This window comes from Schistocerca americana, chromosome 1 (genome assembly GCF_021461395.2).
Source record: "Schistocerca americana isolate TAMUIC-IGC-003095 chromosome 1, iqSchAmer2.1, whole genome shotgun sequence".
NCBI classification, from domain to species: Eukaryota; Metazoa; Arthropoda; class Insecta; order Orthoptera; family Acrididae; genus Schistocerca; species Schistocerca americana.
The window spans coordinates 238,179,151-238,200,115 of NC_060119.1; positions in this window are offsets into that span (position 1 = coordinate 238,179,151).

Sequence of the window (20,965 nt, forward strand, 5' to 3'; positions counted from 1 at the left end):
AATATGGATCAAACAGGTGGGGGAAGTTCGTGCGGTCTCCTTGTGAGATCTGCAGGATATCGTACAAGATAATTTACAACTTACATGTTTCAGTACATCAGATCGAAGTTGCGTTTACGAACAAGTTCCGTCTTATGCCATTCACAAACTCAGAAAGTCTATTTCAATATGTGGTCCGCTGATGAGACGCTCAAAATTTACATCTGTATTCCGCAAGACGCCTTACGGTGTGTAGCTGAGGCTGCTTCTGGTACCACGATCTTTTCTTCCCTTCCCTGTTCCATTCGCTAATGTTGCATGGGAAAAAAATGACTGTCGGTATACCTCTGTTTGAACTCGAATTTCTCTGATTTTTTCGGCGTGGTCATTTCGTGAGACGTCCATGGCAGGATGTAATATGTTACACGATTTTTCTCGGAACGTAGGCTCTCGGAATTTTTAACAGTAAGCCTCCCGGTGAGGCATAATGCCTCTCTTGTAGCGTCTGCCACTGACGTTTACTGAATATCTTCACAACGTTCTCGCGCGCCAAAACACTGCTTGTGCGTCTCCATCCACATTCGGTACGTGTGTAGCTGTACTCCTCCCCCTTCTTAGGCGGCAATTGTTCCGTGCTACAACCAGTGAATAATAGTCATCTCGAATATTAATTTAATATTTACTCTGATCAGTGTTGCCTCTGTTCTCTAGCAGCTGCCCTGTTGATCACAGGGAAGAAGATAGTTGCTTTGACTTACTTGCTGTCGGCCAGGTGAGAGAGCATGGTGGAAAAGTGAGACTGGAGGTCATTACTGTTGTGAGGAAGCAATATACTCGTGTCCGACCCCGGTAACTGAGTGATGCCGGCACGGTAGCTCAGCGTGCTCGGTCAGAGGGCTGCTTGCCCTCTGTAATAAAAAAAACTGAGTAAAGGAATCAAAGATGAACTTGAACGGATGTCATCTGATATCCGCCCCGACCAAACGCAACGAACAGTACCAAACAAAAATGAAAATAAAAAAAAAAGTGGTCAGCGCGACAGAATTCAATCCTAAGGGCCCGTGTCTCATTTCCGGAGATTTTCTCCGCTCAGGGACTGGGTGTTGTGTTGTCGTAATTATCATCGTTTCATCTCCATCGACACGCAAGAGGGCGACTGGGGTGGCCGAGCGGTTCTAGGCGCTACAGTCTGGAACTACGCGACCGCTACGGTCGCAGGTTCGAATCCTGCTTCGGGCATGGATGTGTGTGATGTCCTTAGGTTAGTTACGTTTAAGTAGTTCTAAGATCTAGGGGACTGACGACCTCAGAAGTTAAGTCCCATAGTGCTCAGAGCCATTTGAACCATTTGACACACAAGTCGCCGAAGTGGCGTCAAATCGAAAGACTTGCACGCGGGGAACGGGAGGCCCTAGTGTGAAAATTATCTCACTGAAAAATGTGTAGTAAAACTGTTTGTGTATGTTATTTAGTTTTGAGAGTATAAAGCAAAGTAATCGTTACAACTTTAGAGACACCCTATATTTATTACCGCACTCCGTGAAGTGCAAACTGCGAATTCCCCTTTATAAAACAGAAAAGCTAGTTTTTCAGCTTCTCAATGTTTATGATGTCATACCTCCTGACCTATGTGTAGTACAATGATATAATTTTGCAGCTACATTTAGTGCTGTTTGTGGACACACTTTGTGAGCAGTGTTGCGAATAGAGTCAGCGGCAAAGAGGTAATGAATTAAAACGTCATGGCTGGTGCTGAAGTTTTACTGCGTCAACAGCATAAATGAAGTAAGAGATAAAATGTTTCTTTTCTTGCGGGTGGGGGTGGGTGGAGGGAGGGGAGACAGCGAGATAAAGTTCCGGAAAGGTCAAGAACTTTTCGAGATTTTTGGTAACAACTATAAACAACGACTTGTCTTTGAACAGGGTATGTATCCTAGGAGCCATCAGGCGCATTTACTCTAGTGTTTCGGCAGATATTTGCAATTTCCTTTTTGCATTGCGTAGCTGGAGTCAGCCCAAATAAATACTGCTCGTCACTTCTTGATGCGACGCCCAGGATCAGCATAAAATGCAATTTGTAGGTGCCCATTTGATAGAGCGCTCCCGAATTTAATTTTATAGATATCTATTAACACGGCCAGTAAACACGGAGAATAGAAAGCAATCCAACAGCGCCTCAGAGGCGCTGCATGCTTGGCTGTTGGTGGTAGCCGTTAGTGCGGGCCAGGCCAGTGCTGCCGCTGCTGGAGGACTGGTTATTCTCCGCGTTTTACTGTACCTGTTCATAGATATCGATAAATCTAATATCACACTATACTAATAAAGGACCGCTCTATCAAATCGGCATGTAAAATTCCGCTTTACAAATAATTTTGTTTGCAACGGTAAACAAACCGATGCTGTCAATCGACACTGCGCATCGCGTGGGAGACTTGACGAGCACCATTTGTATGAACTGACTCAAGCTACACAATGCAAAAATGAATTTGCTGATATTTGCTGGAACACCAGAGAAAATGCAGCTAACGCCTTTTAGGAGAGACTGATCAGCTCTAAACTTATTGGGTTCAAATGGCTCTGAGGGCTATGGGACTTAACTGCTGTGGTCATCAGTACCCTAGAACTTAGATCTACTTAAACCTAATTAACCTAAGGACCTCACACACATCCATGCCGGAGGCAGGATTCGAACCTGCGACCGTAGCGTAAACGTCTTGGGGTTTCATTTGCTTTTCTGCAAGGAGTCCTCCAGTTTCCTTGGTGACTGTAGTATTGCTGTCATCAGCAAAGGGAATTTGTTCCCCTATTGGGAAAGTTACTGATGTACAGCATATTAAGAACAAAATGGGTCCTAATATGCTACCCTAAGGACCTCCTATGTTAATGTATTCTGGTTCCGATAAGTATTTTACGAAAAGAACGAAACTACATTAACGAAAGAGAGAGAGAGAGAGAGAGAGAGAGAGAGAGAGAGAGAGAGAGATCTCGAAAGGGATAAAAATAACCATTTATAAATATGCCTATATCACGACATTGATCTATGCATGCGAACCTTGGAATTTTGCCTCTTTCGTTTTGCTCATCTATTGACCGCGTGACAATTTCCTTTTCATTTACTCTTTTCCTTTCCTCCATTGTATTGTACGTGAACAGGGGGCCTAGAAACGACAGAGAGGCTCCGTCCCCGCCGCAGCCGCAGTGGTCCACAACCCCACGACGACTACCACAGTCCACTTCACCCCTCCGCCGCACCCACCGAACCACTCTTTCAGGGTTATTGTTCGGTTTGACCCCGTTGGACCCCCCCCCCCCCCCCTCCCCCCATCGAAGGTCTCACCAGACGAGTGTAACCCCTATGTTTGCGTGGTAGAATAATGGTGGTGTACGCGTACGTGGAGAACTTGTTTGCACAGCAATTGCCGACATAGTGTATCTGAGGCAGAATATGGGGAACCAGCCCGCATTCGCCGAGGCAGATGGAAAACCGCCTAAAAACCATCCACAGACTGGCCGGCTCACCGGACCTCGACACAAGTCCGCCGGGCGGATTCGTGCCGGGGACCAGGCGCTCCTTCCCCTATCCGGAAAGCTGTGCGTTAGAGCGCACGGCTAACCATTACTCTTTCGTCTTTTCAACGTAACTTTATTTTTTTTCTTCTTGACACCGCTTCAAACACCAGTTCTGTTAGAACTTCTGCCTTGAAATCCTGCTAGAAATACCTGTTTCTGTTTCTTCTTCTACTTTTACATTGTATATTTCTAAATATAATCTAAATTTTTGGATACAGCTTGTTGTTAAATAACTTTCTTTTTCTTTTCGTTGCATATATTTTATTATTTATTACTGGACTTATGAAACTCGCTCCTAGTTATGTTGTAATGGACATAGCGTATTCGATCAGCTAATGTTATAAAAACAGTTTCATTATTGTAAAAAATTGCACCTAACAGTAAATATTAAAATACACTACTGACAAAAAAACTGAAGCCTCCAGAAAATGAGGAAATGAAATGAAACTTCAAGCATTAAGAGTATATGTCACGTTATTACATTGATTACAAAATCGTGTCAGAATTACAAAGACCTTGGCAGTATGAGCCCACTTACCAGTACGACGTTGCACCTCTTGTGGTCTGGATGCAAGCACTGGTTCGGTTGGGAAGGGTATCAAAAAGCTGTTGTAGCCTTTTCTTGGGGAAACTGGCCCACAACTGCTGAGACTGGTCCTTGATATCCGGGATACTGGCGCTGGATATCCGGGATACTGGCGCTGGGACGGAACTGATGTCCGAGCTGGTCCTACCAATATTCTATTGGGGACAGACCTGAAGATCTTGTTGGCCACAAGAGTTCCTCAACATTAGGCAGACAGTCCGTACAGACACGTTCCATGTGTGGGCGAGCATTGTCCTGTTGAAAAGTGGCACCACGATGCTGTCGAATTAGCGGTGCTCGTAAGGATGCAGGATGTCAATGAGGTACTGCTGTGATGTCAGAGTTCCCTCAAACACTACCACCTGTGACCTGATGTCATACCCGATGGTCCCCGCACCATGATTCCAGTAGTAACACCACCGAGTCTTTCCAAAACATTGGAATAATGCTATCTGTCTCCATACTCGCCTACGGTGGCCCTCCAGAGGAGTGTAGAACAGCGAATCACCGCTGAACACAATGAGAAGCCGCACATCATTAGTCCATGTCACGGCACAATTTCAAACGCAGCCGTTTATATTGTGGTGTGAACGGCAGCCTGCGCATGGGATGGTAATTCTCTAGCCTACTTGCTGCTAGTCTCCGACCAAATACGCGGGATGACACAGAATTCTGCAGGCAGACAAGTAACTTGTTCTCGAATGCAGGCGCAGATTTGAAGGGGGTTAGAAAGTACATGTCGCACTGCACGGCGATACTTCCTTTTGGCAGTCAGACGTTGTCGACCGGAATGTCGACGGCGAGTGTGCGTGTCCTCATATTCCCAGTCCAACATCGAGCCATTTTCATATCCGAATGCCTCACAGATCTGGACATTGTGCAATTCGACCAGCTGGCCAAGTAGAGCTTGCCAATGAAGCCCCTGTCATTCTCTGTCTGGTGCTAATAGCGATGAATATAGAAACGTTAAACAAAACAAAAACTGCAAACTAGTTACAGGAAATGGAAAGTGTTAAGTAAAAATCGTATTTATTTAGAAGAAAATGAAATAACGATAGGAAAGCACAGATTAGATAGCTGTCAGCCACCGTCAATGATCGGAGGGAACGCCTCGAAATAACATCGAACCTTTTTCTTTCGATTTGACATCACAAGTTTTATATATAATTCGATTGTGTACCAAGGGTTAATTTCCTAAATTAATGGAAAGGTACTGCAGATAAACACACACTTCCAACAATTCTCCGCTTTACGAGGAGAGGGGTCTCCTAATCCCTGGCCCCTTTTACCCCTCCCCCTACACCTCCACTACCTCTCCCCCCACCGGCCAATGTAATCTTCCTGAGATCATACATCCTTAAGTTGCTCTCTGCACTGCACTTTTGAGGCCAGGTCGCAGAGCTGTGGCAATCCTGAACGGATAAATTGTTCCTATGAATAGCTAACTTCCTAGCACCGAACTCTTAGCGTTCGCTTAACTGCCGTCAACTTTTTTGGTACATGATTTTAATTCCACTGTTGCTATAATGAAGACCGCTGTGCTGAAACAAAAGGACGGGGTCTGCTTGTCTGATGATACTTGCAGCTCGTTCACAAACATTGCAGTGTAGTTACCTGTTATCAACTACAGCTTTTTTTTTTTTAGTTATATTGTGTACAGTGCGGGCTGTGTCTGATGCTTATCGATATTGCGTAGCAGATTAAAATGAAGATCAAACTACTCGTCCACAGTTCTTTTAAATGCATATGCTTTAGGAACTCGAGTAAATGACGTCTGGCAGATGCGGCCTCAAATTCATAGGGGTCGAATTACAATAGCGGCTAAGTTCATAAACGGAGGCGAATAAATGCCTATATAGAGTAGACATACCGATAAATCGATCAGCCACGAGCAACAGTAGGCTCAGACGAAGTTCGTTGTAACCGTGGCTGAACCGTCTATTTTATCCAATAAGTATTTTGCGCCGGCCGGAATGGTTAGGTTAGTGGTGTTTAACGTCCCGTCGACAACGAGGTCATTAGAGACGGAGCGCAAGCTCGGGTTAGGGAAGGATGGGGAAGGAAATCGGCCGTGCCCTTTCAAAGGAACCATCCCGGCATATGCCTGAAACGATTTAGGGAAATCACAGAAAACCTAAATCAGGATGGCCGGAGACGGGATTGAACCGTCGTCCTCCCGAATGCGAGTCCAGTGTGCTAACCACTGCGCCACCTCGCTCGTCGGCCGGAATGGCCGAGCGGTTCTAGGCGTTACAGTCTGGAATCGCGCGACCGCTACGGACGCAGGTTCGAATCCTGCCTCGGACATGGACGTGTGTGATGTCCTTAGGTTAGTTAGGTTTAAATAGTTCAAGTTCTAGGGGACTGATGACCACTGCAGTTAAGTCCCATAGTGCCCAGAGCCATTTGAACCATTTGAAATGTTTTGCAGTTGGACGCGGTACCATTCCCAGAAAACCTTTACGTCAGCTGATTCTAACCGCGGAAGCCTACGCACTTAACAACGAAGATAGTGTTTGATGGTCAGTCTCTTCAAATTTCAATGAAATGTCATGCTGTACTGAGATAATCTCCTTTTCTGTAACGTTTGCCAAGATGTCTTATTGCCGGCCGATGTGGCCGTGCGGTTCTAGGCGCTTCACTCTGGAACCGCGTGACCGCTACGGTCGCAGGTTCGAATCCTGCCTCGGGCATGGATGTGTGTGATGTCCTTAGGTTAGTTAGGTTAAAGTAGTTCTAAGTTTTAGGGGACTGATGCCCACAGATGGTAATTCCCATAGTGCTCAGAGCCATTTTTTTGATGTCCTACTCCTAGTTATTCCTGTATGCAGAACCAAATAAGAGAAGTGTGCAGTTCTCTATGATACCTCATTTTGCTTCTGATTAGCATAGTCAGTGCTTATCGTACAATGCATAGTTTCTAAATGACGCACAAGAAAAGTAGCTTTTACTCCGGCAGCAAACGAATTCGTTATGCAATGCGAGAAGTGTTCCAACTTCGTTCTCGTGTATTATTTCCCGTTTACTGCCCATTTATCCTGCCTTGCGTAGGCTTCAATCGAATGTTATTGAATACTGCCACCAATTGATTCAAGAATACTAGGCAGCAGAGGTTGCTGCTAATGGACTGTAATGATATTGTATACCACGGCTGGCCCATCAATATCAAAACGAAAGTATTAGTGACTGTCACATTAGTCCTGCTTACAGCAAGTGACAGCCAATGCTCTCCTCTTGACATAAAACCGCCGATGTTCGAGGTGAACTTCTTTTCACCATAGTGGCGACCGTTTCAATTTGTTATGCTAACTGCACTAGTGCTTTAGCATTACTGTCTCAAATTATTTGCCACACTCTCTCTCCATATTTCGCTGCCCACATATCTCATTATATCCTTCTTTAAAGCTATTACCAGTTCGTTTCGTGACTACAAGTTCTACCCAGTACCATGTGTTCACCTCCAGTAATGGCACGACATTTGTCCATTGTAATTGTCTGATTACATCCCCTTGCATCACCGTTCACGACTGCACTGCTTAACATTATTTCTATCAGTTCTGTCGTATAAGGCCGTTAAATTTTATGCAGGGTGAAGCGGAATTCGCGGACTCGGGCTTCGCAGCGCGACTCCTCACATGCCAGAGATAAAAAAAATGTCTGTCACAAAATTTCGTCCGGCAAGTACATCTGGCAGAAAAAGGACGTCAAAGAGTGGCAATCTGGCAACACTGTAACCGCTTGTATTGTAACTATCTCTGTTAGGACATATTAATTGTGCTGCACAGTAGGTGCAGTGGACAGAGTTTTGGGTTGGCATGCAGGAAGTCAATGATTGGATCCTGGCTTGAACCAAATGTTTTTATTTGGTAAATGTAGTCCAGGTGGCACGGTATCTCGCATCTTAATCGTCAACAGCGACAGCAGCACATCCTCTAGAAAACATTGGCACTTACGAGGGCAGTTCAATGAGTAATGCAACACATTTTTTTTCTCGGCCAATTTTGGTTGAAAAAACCGGAAATTTCTTGTGGAATATTTTCAAACATTCCCGCTTCGACTCGTATAGTTTCATTGACTTCCGACAGGTGGCAGCGCTGTACGGAGCTGTTAAAATGGCGTCTGTAACGGATGTGCGTTGCAAACAACGGGCAGTGATCGAGTTTCTTTTGGCGGAAAACCAGGGCATCTCAGATATTCATAGGCGCTTGCAGAATGTCTACGGTGATCTGGCAGTGGACAAAAGCACGGTGAGTCGTTGGGCAAAGCGTGTGTCATGATCGCCGCAAGGTCAAGCAAGACTGTCTGATCTCCCGCGTGCGGGCCGGCCGTGCACAGCTGTGACTCCTGCAATGGCGGAGCGTGCGAACATACTCGTTCGAGATGATCGACGGATCACCATCAAACAACTCAGTGCTCAACTTGACATCTCTGTTGGTAGTGCTGTCACACTTGTTCACCAGTTGGGATATTCAAAGGTTTGTTCCCGCTGGGTCCCTCGTTGTCTAACCGAACACCATAAAGAGCAAAGGAGAACCATGTGCGCGGAATTGCTTGCTCGTCATGTGGCTGAGGGTGACAATTTCTTGTCATAGATTGTTACAGGCGATGAAACATGGGTTCATCACTTCGAACCTGAAACAAAACGGCAATCAATGGAGTGGCGCCACACCCACTCCCCTACCAAGAAAAAGTTTAAAGCCATACCCTCAGCCGGTAAAGTCATGGTTACAATCTTCTGGGACGCTGAAGGGGTTATTTTGTTCGATGTCCTTCCCCATGGTCAAACGATCAACTCTGAAGTGTATTGTGCTACGCTTCAGAAATTGAAGAAACGACTTCAGCGTGTTCGTAGGCACAAAAATCTGAACGAACTTCTCCTTCTTCATGACAACGCAAGACCTCACACAAGTCTTCACACCCGAGAGGAGCTCACAAAACTTCAGTGGACTGTTCTTCCTCATGCACCCTACAGCCCCGATCTCGCACCGTCGGATTTCCATATGTTTGGCCCAATGAAGGACGCAATCCGTGGGAGGCACTACGCGGATGATGAAGAAGTTATTGATGCAGTACGACGTTGGCTCCGACATCGACCAGTGGAATGGTACCGTGCAGGCATACAGGCCCTCATTTCAAGGTGGCGTAAGGCTGTAGCATTGAATGGAGATTACGTTGAAAAATAGTGTTGTGTAGCTAAAAGATTGGGGAATAACCTGGTGTATTTCAATGCTGAATAAAACAACCCCTGTTTCAGAAAAAAAATGTGTTGCATTACTTATTGAACTGCCCTTGTACATTCTACAATCGTAGAAATGGAAGACTGGTCAGCTTTGAAAGAAGCCCTTTCCACGTTGTGGGCGTGTATTTATTTGCACCACTTCATCTAACAGATGCGAAAGCTGTTTTCTCTACTCTGCCGACGAATGTGTAGGAATTGGTAGCGCGTGTTCATGCTCTCTTGTTACTTTGGGGGCAGCTTTGCTGAGAAGGGTCCAGAACTGTATGATCGGACGGGTTGCGCAATGTTTGGATGTGCACTGAGGTCGCTTTGAGCATCTGTTGCTCTGAGGACAGCGTATTCTGTTGTGAAGGTCATGTGGTCATTTATATGGACATCATTACTGTCACTGTCCAGATGTTATGTTATTGTACTGTGCTGTCATCTTTAGCATCTCGAAATCGGTATTGTTTTTATAGTTATTCTGTCCTATGTCAGGTCATTTGTTTCAACTGTCTATTTCTTATTTGTCTAACTACGTATTTGTTATGTTCAGTGTTACAACATGTTGCAAATTTAGGATACATGTGACCTAAGAAACTATGTATTTTACGATGTGAAATGTCAGAATGAAATTAACAAATAAAAAAACAATGCGCCCCAATGCAGGATTGAACCCCCAGCCTCGTACATGCTAACCCAAAACTCTACCCACTGCGCTAACTGCGCAACTGAGACCTGCTGATAGAGGTAGTTACCATGCATGTGGTTACAGTGTTGCCATATTGCCACCCTTTAATGTACTTTTTCTGCCGGATGTACGAAATTTTGTGAGAGACATTTTTTTTATCGCTGGCATGTGAGGAGTCACGCTGCGAAGGCCGAGTGCGCGAATTTCGCTTCATCCTGTATTGTGTTCGTATGGATCATATTAAATGAGTTGCTTCTTGTAAGGTCTGAGAGACGTTGTATAGATGGCAACTGAGCTATGAGGATGTGCTGAAAGGTAATACCTCCGGAATTTTTATGTGAGAAGTCAGAAAGCTTTTTAAATAAAACAAACTTTATTAACATTCTACGTCTTCATTCTGCCGCTAGAGTGCTCCCAACTGTAGTGTGTAACACGGTCGAGTGTAATATGTCGGTGCGTGAGAAACAGTGTGCTCTAATTGAGTTTAGAATTCAAAGAGTTCGTTCACACATGGAGCACCTTCTCCTTCAGCATGACAAGCCAGACCACACGTGAGCGCTCTGACATGTGAAGCAATTCGTCCACTGTCATCGATCATCCTCTGTTTGGCCCCATTCGGTTTTCATCTGTTTTCGATACTTAAAGAAGACCTTCGAGGACTGCACTTTGATAGTGATGGATGGATGCAAGCAGAGGTGAGATTGTGAAACCGTCGGCAAATCAAACATTCTACTGTGAAAACATCAAAAAATTGGTTTGTCGTTGGGAGAAATGTGTTCGCCGCCAGGATGACTATGTTGAGAAATTAATATGCAGAAATGAAGAATAAGCGTGTAGAATGTTAATAAAAACTGTTTTATTTTTAAAAACTTTAAGACTTTTCACATAAAAAACCCGAGGCATTACTTTCCAGCAAGCCCTCCTATTAACCACACGGTTATGGCGTCCGAAGATATGTTCAGTGGATAATCTGTAAGCCCACCCTCTCATGACCCATGGACCTTGCCGTTGGTGGGGAGGCTTGCGTGCCTCAGCGATACAGATAGCCGTACCGTAGGTACAACCACAACGGAGGAGTATCTGTTGAGAGGCCAGACAAACGTGTGGTTCCTGAAGAGGGGCAGTAGCCTTTTCAGTAGTTTCAGGGGCAACAGTCTAGATGATTGACTGATCTGGCCTTGTAATACTAACCAAAACGGCCTTTCTGTACAGGTACTGCGAACGGCTGAAAGCAAGGGGAAACTGCAGCCGTAATTTTTCCCGAAGGCATGCAGCTATACTGTGTGGTTAAATGGTGATGTCGTCCTCTTGGGTAAAATATTCCGGAGGTAAAATAGTCCCCCATTCGGACCCCCGATTTGGGACTACTCAGGAGGACATCGTTATCAGGCGTTCTACGGATCGGAGCGTGGAATGTCAGATCCATTAATCGTCCAGGTAAGTTAGAAAATTTAAAAAGGGAGATGGATAGGTTAAAGTGAGATATAGTGGGAATTAATGAAGTTCGGTGGCAGGAGGAACAAAACTTCCGGTCAGGTGAATACAGGGTTATAAATACAAAACCAAATAGGGGTGATGCAGGAGTAGGTATAATAATGAATAAAAAAAATAAGAGCGCGGGTAAGCTACTACAAACAGCATAGTGAACGCATTATTGTAGTCAAGATAGACACGAAGCCCACGTCAACCGCAGTAGCGCAAGTTTATATGCCAACTAGCTTCGCAGATGACGAAGATATTGATGAAATGTATGATGAGCTAAAAGAAATTATTCAGATAGTAAGGGAGACGAAAATTTAATAGTCATGGGTGACTGGAATTCGGTAGTAGGAAAAGGAAGAGAAGGAAACGTAGTAGGTGAATATGGAATGGGGGTAAGAAATGAAAGAGGAAGCCACCTGGTAGAATTTTGCACAGAGCGTAACTTAATCATAGCTAACACTTGGTTCAAGAATCATAAAAGAAGGTTATATACATGGAAGAGGCCTGGAGATATTCGAAGGTTTCAAATAGGTTATATAATGGTAAGACAGAGATTTAGGAACCAGGTTTTAAATTGTAAGACACTTTCCAGGGGCAGATGTGGGCTCTGACCACAATCTATTGGTTATGAACTGTAGATTAAAACTGAAAAACTGCATAAAAGGTGGGAACTTAAGGAGATCGGATCTGGATGAACTGACAGAACCAGAGGTTGTAGAGAGTTTCAGGGAGAGCGTTAGGGAACGATTGAGAGGAATGTGGGAAAGAAATACAGTAGAAGAAGAATGGGTAGCTTTGTGGGGTGAAGTAGTGAAGGCAGCAGAGGATCAAGTAGGTAAAAAGACGAGGGCTAGTAGAACTCCTTGGGTAACAGAAGAAATATTGAATTTAATTGATGAAAAGAGAAAATATTAAAATTCAGTAAATGAACGTCTCAAAAATGAGATCGATAGTGTAAAATGTCTAACCAGGGATGGCTAGAGGACAAATGTAAGGATGTAGGGGCATATTCACTAGGGTTAAGATAGATACTGCCTACATGGAGGGTAAAAATCGTAGAGGAAGACCAAGACATGAATACACTAAACAGATTCAGAAGGATGTAGATTGCAGTAAGTACTGGGAGATGAAGAAGCTTGCACAGGATAGAGTAGCATGGAGAGCTGCATCAATCCAGTCTCAGGACTGAAGACAACAACAACAACAACAACAACAGGAAAATTAAAGTGACTTTTGAAGAAAAGAGAACCTCTTGCACGAACATCAAGAGCTCACATGGAAACACAGTTCTAAGCAAAGAAGAGAAAGCAGAAAGGTGGAAGGGGTATATAGAGGGTCTATACAAGGGTGATGTACTTGAGGACAATATTTCGGAAATGGAAGAGGATGTAGATGAAGATGAACTGGGAGATATGATACTGCGCGAAGAGTTTGACAGAGCACTGAAAGACCTGAGTCGAAACAAGGCCCCCGGAGTAGACAACATTCCATTAGAACTACTGAAAGCCTTGGGACACCCAACCCTGACAAAACTCTACCATCTGATGAGCAAGATGTATGAGACAGGTGAAATACCCTCAGATTTCAAGAAGAATATAATAATTCCAATCCCAAAGAAAGCAGGTGTTGGCAGATGTGAAAATTACCGAACTACCAATTTAATAAGTCACTGCTGCAAAATACTAACACGAATTCTTTACAGACTAATGAAAAAACCGGTAGAAGCCGACCTCGGGGAAGATCAGTTTGGATTCCGTAGAAATGTTGGAACACGTGAGGCATTACTGAAATGTTGGAACACGTGAGGCATTACTGACCCTACGACTTATCTTAGAAAATAGATTAAGGAAAGGCAAACCTACGTTTCTAGCATTTGTAGACTTAGAGAAAGCTTTTGACAATGTTGACTGGAATACTCTCTTTCAAATTCTGAAGGTGGCAGGAGTAAAATACAGGGAGCGAAAGGCTATTTACAATTTGTACAGAAACAGGATGGCAATTATAAGAGTCGAGGGGCATGAAAGGGAAGCAGTGGTTGGGAAGGGAGTGAGACAGGGTTGTAGCCTATCCCCGATGTTATTCAATCTGTATATTGAACAAAAGAAAAATTCGGATTAGGAATTAAAATCCATAGACAAGAAATAAAAACTTTGAGGTTCGCCGATGACATTGTAATTCTGTCACACACAGCAAAGGACCTGGAAGAGCAGTTGAACGGAATGGACAGTATCTTGAAAGGAGAATATAAGATGAGCATCAACAAAAAAAAAAACGAGGATAATGGAATGTAGTCGAATTAAATCGGGTGATGCTGAGGGTATTAGATTAGGAAATGAGACGCTTAAAGTAGTGAAGGAGTTTTGCTATTTGAGGAGTAAAATAACTGATGATGGTCGAAGTAGAGAGGATATAAAATGTAGACTGACAATGGCAAGGAATGCGTTTCTGAAGAATAGAAATTTGTTAACATCGAGTATAGATTTAAGTGACACGAAGTCGTTTCTGAAAGTATTTGTATGGAGTGTGGCCGTGTATGGAAGTGAAACGTGGACGATAAATAGTTTGGACAAGAAGGGAATAGAAGCTTTCCAAATGTGGTGCTATAGAAGAATACTGAAGATTAGATGGGTGGATCACATAACTAGTGAGGAGGTATTGAATAGAATTGGGGAGAAGAGAAATTTGTAGCACACCTTGACTAGAAGAAGGGATCGGTTGGTAGGACATGTTCTGAGGCATCAAGGGAGCACCAATTTAGTATTGGAGGGCAGCGTGGATGGTAAAAGTCGTAGAGGGAGACCAAGAGATAAATACACTAAGCAGATTCAGAAGGATGTAGGTTGAAGTAGGTACTGGGAGATGAAGAAGCTTGCACAGGATAGAGTAGCATGGAGAGCTGCATCAAACCAGTCTCAGGACTGAAGACCACAACAACAACACAATCTGTAAGCATCATGTAACATGAAACTTCCTGGCAGATTAATCTAACATTCTGAAATTCACATATGGTATGTTTGTCATTTTTAATTCCTAAAATGCATGAAGTTTATGAAGTCTTTATGTTGTACAAATATCAGATAAGAATTTTGGAATTCGCATATCAAAAACCTGTTGATTTTAACATGTTCATGCCAGCTTATACCACCGATGACCCACGCTAGATCTGCCGGCGGGCCGCGGCTCACGCTCGACTATTCGCAATATGGTATCAACAGTACACTAACGTATGATGTATTATCTATGATGCAGGTGCAGCGAACAACTTTGAGTGCAATTTTGAGTGATCTTTCAACGTGAAATCTTTCTGAACATGTTAGATATCACGTAATTTGTGATTAATTTAGTACAATTTTATATTACGTGCTCTCTCGCGGTTTTAAAAGAATGAACATTCAAAATAAAAGATCAGTATATTAAAACAGTAACCTAGGGCGTCTGAATACGACCGCCGCGCCACGGTGAGCAACAAGAAAATCAGCGCCGTCAAATACAGGAAAGCCTCAATACCCGCCGCTCCACAGCGAGAAACACAGTTTTCAACGCCAGCATGAACTATAGTTGAGTCGGTGTAAGTTGATCCCTGACAATTGGAGTGGGCAGGATGCCGCAGCTTCGTGCACCTATCTCAACCAATCACGTAAAGAGATTCTGTAAACGCCTCAGTGTTGTCACAGTTCTGTATACGGCTGCAGCAATTAGCACATCACAATTGAAATCTGGCAATAGTGCGGCCAGCTGTCGGAGATTCTCTTGCGCAGTCTCGACTATAGTTAATTATGGGCGGAGATTCATTTTCTTGAAATAAGTGAAATTTTCGTCTCCGGAGAAGTTTTCTACTGTATAACGGGAAGGAACAATAATGCTTTGTGCAGCAGAAGCGGCAATACAGTGGGAGCGGATTCTGGGCAATGCCAGTCTCCCATTGGTGGATTGGTGACAGGAGCAGTCTACGTCTTACAGCCAAATGCTACCTAATTTAACTAGAACTATGGTAGCGACTACGGAATACTATGGCACTTCCTGACCAACGCCTGATAAGAGCTATACCTAAATTCATAAAAATGTTATTAGCAAATGAATAATTTCCTAGCTTATACCCACTCATTCTATTTGTCAGGAGTTTGCACACAGTAAGAGATAGACAGTGGCTTTCCTATGAATCCTGTAACGTATCTTTTCCATAAGTGAATTTTATCCATAATGGATGCAGCTGAACTCTGTGACTATTGCTGTAGTGCGTGTAGAGTAATGTACGACTAGTTTTGGGGTTGTGACAATCTTTAGATAGTTTTACATCCAATCACTCGTACATGTGTCAGTGCTCAGTATTGGAGATCACTGTTTAAAGAAAAAACAAGTAATGTGATGATAGCCAAATCGACGAAATGTGTTGCAAATTCTTACAGTATTAACATACAGCTGGAGTACCCATAACGTCTCCACATCGCATTTCTTACAAAAACATTTTTAAACACCATAATGATTAGAACATTATCTGATTTGCCAGCAACCATTCTATATATTTATAAATGACAGTTGACTCCATAATAATGTAACAATTTCATTTTCATAATTGTAATATCTGTTATGTTTCCATATGTGTAACATCTTCGAACTTCTTAGATCTAAGGTCTTTGATCATAACTTCTGTTTTCATATGTAAACACTTTAGAGGTTGTTAACATCTACTGTAACAAAGACAGATCGTGGAAGAACGAATATTTACCACAATGTATAATTTACGGTTAATGTATGAAAAAATCGAGATATTTTTTGTAAAAAGTGGGATGAATGGCCCGCATCTCGTGGTCGTGCGGCAGCGTTCTCGCTTCCCACGCCCGGGTTCCCGGGTTCGATTCCCGGCGGGGTCAGGGATTTTCTCTGCCTCGTGATGGCTGGGTGTTGTGTGATGTCCTTAGGTTAGTTAGGTTTAAGTAGTTCTAAGTTCTAGGGGACTGATGACCATAGATGTTAAGTCCCATAGTGCTCAGAGCCATTTGAACCATTTGGGATGAATGTAGAGTGGAAACGTTAAGGATAATCGAGCTGTATGTAAATACTATAATACAACAGAACTAACACATGTCGCTTAGCAACTTGCAATTCTTTCAGTTATGTCTATTTAGTTATCACCAAAGTGATCTCCAACATCGAGCACTGAAATATGTAAATGAGTGTAGAACCACTTGAACATACCAGCCGTGCATTAAATAAAATCACTTTCTATTGTGACTGGTAGCGATTATTATTCTACACAATATCTTTTCCGTACCAATATGGGATGGGTAGCTGGAGGAGTAAATATTTCTATTCGGATTTCAGTCTGGAGAGTAATTTTACGCCCTCAAACTGTGACGAGCTAAATTGCTGTAGTCATTGAGCTGGGCTAGAATCTCAGCGGGATCTTCGGACGGCATTCAGAATTGTATGACAGCTGGAATATTTCCATTGTTTGGAGGCTGGCAAGGATATGAATTTTTTTCCTCAAAAGTAGAGCACAGTGTTACACTCGGGAATGCCGTCAGTGCATGCAGAATTCAAAGTATTTCCACTGACATTAAGGCAACTTTCCTCAGGCGCGTATCAAGGATTCGGTTCTTATTGAGGGGGAGGGTGGAGAGAGGAGGGTTAGTCGCTGTTTTTTTATCCTTTTATCCCCCTCCTCTCCTCACCAGCCCAAACAGAACTTGTCATCACTTCTGCTTTCAGCATGCCTACGATTTTAGTAATAATAAAAGTAAAAATATAAAATATTTTAATGTAAAAATTATAATTCCTTTTACATCAGTGCTTAGTACATCTCTTAAACGTAACTTCCCAGAAAATGCGTTTCAGAAAACACAGCATTTGAAAAGAAATCCTTCGATAATTTTGGAAGTACGTGTGTCGTGCAACGTACTTAAAAACTATAATAACAATAAACTCTCGAAACTTTGGCAGCGACATAATTTACACAACAAGAAATCGTAGTGTGGAGTAACTTTTTATCCGTATTTCTCTTAGAAATACGATTGTGCATTCAGGTCTGCAGACTGTGGCTGTGGACTGAGTAAAAGAGGGCAGTTCTGCTTCTATCAGTCGTTTTTCACCCCGGAAGTCAGTCTTTCTGAAATTTTTTTTTTCGTACGGGAGAGTCTTTTACTTCCTGTCTACCCCTACTCAGCTTCCTGTAGTTTGCATGTTCTACCTGTGGTCTAACGACCCGTGTTGGATTTGTTGTTGACAGCAGTTACGCTCAGCTTATGTGTGTCTACACGAGAGTGTTATCCACCGAGCGAGGTGGCGCAGTGGTTAGCACATTTGTCTCACATTCGGCAGGACGACGGTTCAAACGCGCGGCTGGCCATCCTGATTTAGGTTTTCCGTGATTTCCCTAAATCGCTTCAGGCCAATGCGGGGATGGTTCCTTTGAAAGCGCATCGCCGACTTCCTTCCCCATCCTTCTCTAATCCAATGGGACCGATGACCTCGCTGTTTGGTCCCCTCCCCCGAATCAACCAATCAACCTAGAGTGTTATCTGCAGGTGGTCAGGCCACAAACTCATCCACGTGGGATAGCCCACAAGCAAGCAACTGAAAACTATCCTGCGTTAAACGTAGTATATCTTGGCACATACTTCGAAAGTTCCCTGAGAAGCCTGGATATCTGTGTATGAGAAAATATAAACGCTTTTAGTAAAATGTCTTTTTTTTTGCGGGGTCGTGACACTAGGTGTCCCCTGAATTCCTGATGATTACATTGCCAAATATGGTCATGAATCTTATATTATTGTGACCTGTAGAGACTGTTGATTCAATAAGAACACTTTGGGTTACCGACAAATCGAGCATTCTTCAGTGACAAAGGTGATCTGCTAAGAAGTCTAAATGCTTAACAAATTTCGACAGTTGCTCTGAAGTTGCGAAATCAGGCAGTTAGCCGAGGTCCCTTGTGAACTGTTGGTCAACTATTTAACTTATCCAGAATAAGATTTTCACTCTGCAGCGGAGTGTGCGCTGATATGAAACTTCCTGGCAGATTAAAACAGTGTGCAGGACCGAGACTCGAACTCCGGACCTCTGCCTTTCGCGGGCAAGTGCTCTACCAAATGAGCTACCCAAGCACGACTCACGCCCCGTCCTCACAGCTTTACTTCCGCCAGTATCTCGTCTCCTACCTTCCAAACTTTACAGAAGCTCTCCTGCGAACCTTGAAGGACTAGCACTCCTGGACTAGCACTTGCTCGTGGAAGGCAAAGGTCCCGAGTTCGAGTCTCGGTGTGGCACACAGTTTTAATCTGCCAGGAAGTTTCATATCAGCGCACACGCCGTTGCACAGTGAAAAATCTCATTCTGCAAACATGTCCCAGGCTGTGGCTAATCCGTGTCTCCGCAATATCCTTCTTTCAGGAGTGCTAGTCCTGCAAGTTTCGCAGGAGAGCTTCTGTAAAGTTTGGAAGGTAGCAGACGAGATACTGGCGGAAGGAAAGCTGTGAGGACGGTGCGTGAGTCGTGCTTGGTAGCTCACTTGGCAGAGCACTTGCCCGCGAAAGGCAAAGGTCCTGAGTTTGAAACTCGGTCCGGCACACAGTTTTAATCTGCCACGAAGTTTATGTTTAGCGCATCCTCAAGATGCTGTAAGTGCGATCCCCGGTGATCTGCTAGGAAGGGAAACTCCTCGTAAGATCATGCAAATTCAAGAGAAACAATGTTGCACAACAGATAATTTATTATTGACTGAAAACTACTGCAGATGGTCCAATTAAGCATGAAGTTATGGGTTCTGCACCTCACACGGATGTATTAATGAAGGAGCTTATCGAACTACAGAAGGAAACTAGTGGTCACTACAAAAATTTGAATTATTACCGTAAGACATTAAACAAATGATTTAACCACTGAATCAAAGATACAATTAACAAGTGGACAAAGGGTTGTAATTACGAACTATGGCCTTAGCACAGGTGGGTGGACACGTGAAATCATAACATGAAACTGTATCGTGGATACGGCCAATGACTCCGAGAATACCCTCGAGCGACGCGAACGTGCTACCACCCGCCACTCACCCTGCTGTGGGGGCGGATCCACCGAGTCGGGTGCACTGGGAGGCGCCTCGGAAGCAGAGGTTGTGGGCAAAACAAGCGACACATGAGGTGTCCCATGCGGCGCGCCAGATTCTCCGCCACCGGTACACCCCGAGGCAGTACTCTGAAAGTAATTGACCTTTGCCAAAAGCTCATTGAGCTGTTTGCGAATCATATACAACCGTTCGCTCCACGAAAGACCCGTAGCCAAAGACTGGAAAGTTGCACAGGTCACACCAATATTCAAGAAAGGTAGCAGGAGTAATCCACTAAATTACAGGCCCATATTGGCTCAAATGGCTCTGAGCACTATGGGACTTAACATCTATGGTCATCAGTGCCCTAGAACTTAGAACTACTTAAACCTAACTAACCTAAGGACAGCACACAACACCCAGTCATCACGAGGCAGAAAAAATCCCTGACCCCGCCGGGAATCGAACCTGGGAACCCGGGCGTGGGAAGCGAGAACGCTACCGCACGACCACGAGCTGCTGACACAGGCCCATATTGCTAACGTCGATATGCAGCAGGATTTTGGAACATATATTGTGTTCAAACATTGTGAATCACTTCGAAGAAAACTGTCTATTGACACAAGTCAACATGGGTTTAGAAAACATCGTTCCTGTGAAACACAACTAGCTCTTTATTCACAGGAAGTGTTGAGTGCTATTGACAAGGGATTTCAGATCGATTCGGTATTTCTGGATTTCCGGAAGGCTTTTGACACTGTACCACACAAGCGGCTTGTAGTGAAATTGCGTGCTTATGGAATATCGTCTCAGTTATGTGACTGGATTTGTGATTTCCTGTCAGAGAGGTCACAGTTCGTAGTAGTTGACGGAAAGTCATCGAGCAAAACAGAAGTGATTTCTGGCGTTCCGCAAGGTAGTGTTATAGGCCCTTTGCTGTTCCTTATCGATTGGGAGACAATCTGAGCAGCCGTCTTAGGTTGTTTGCAGATGACGCTGTCGTTTATCGGCTAATAAAATCATCAGAATATTAAAACAAATTGCAAATCGATTTAGAAAAGCTATCTGAATGGTGCAAAAATTGGCAGTTGACTCTAAATAACGAAAAGTGTGAGGTCATCCACATGAGTGCTAAAAGGAACTCGTTAAATTTCGGTTGCACTATAAATCAGTCTAATCTAAAAGCCGTAAATTCAACTAAATACCTAGGTATTACAATTACGAACAACTTAAATTGGAAGGAACACATAGAAAATGTTGTGAGGAAGGTTAACCAAAGACTGCGTTTTATTGGCGGGACACTTAGAAAATGCAACAGACCTACTAAGGAGACTGCCTACATTACGTTTGTCTGTCCTCTTTCAGAAAACGGCTGCGTATGTTTGTATTATCGTGTAA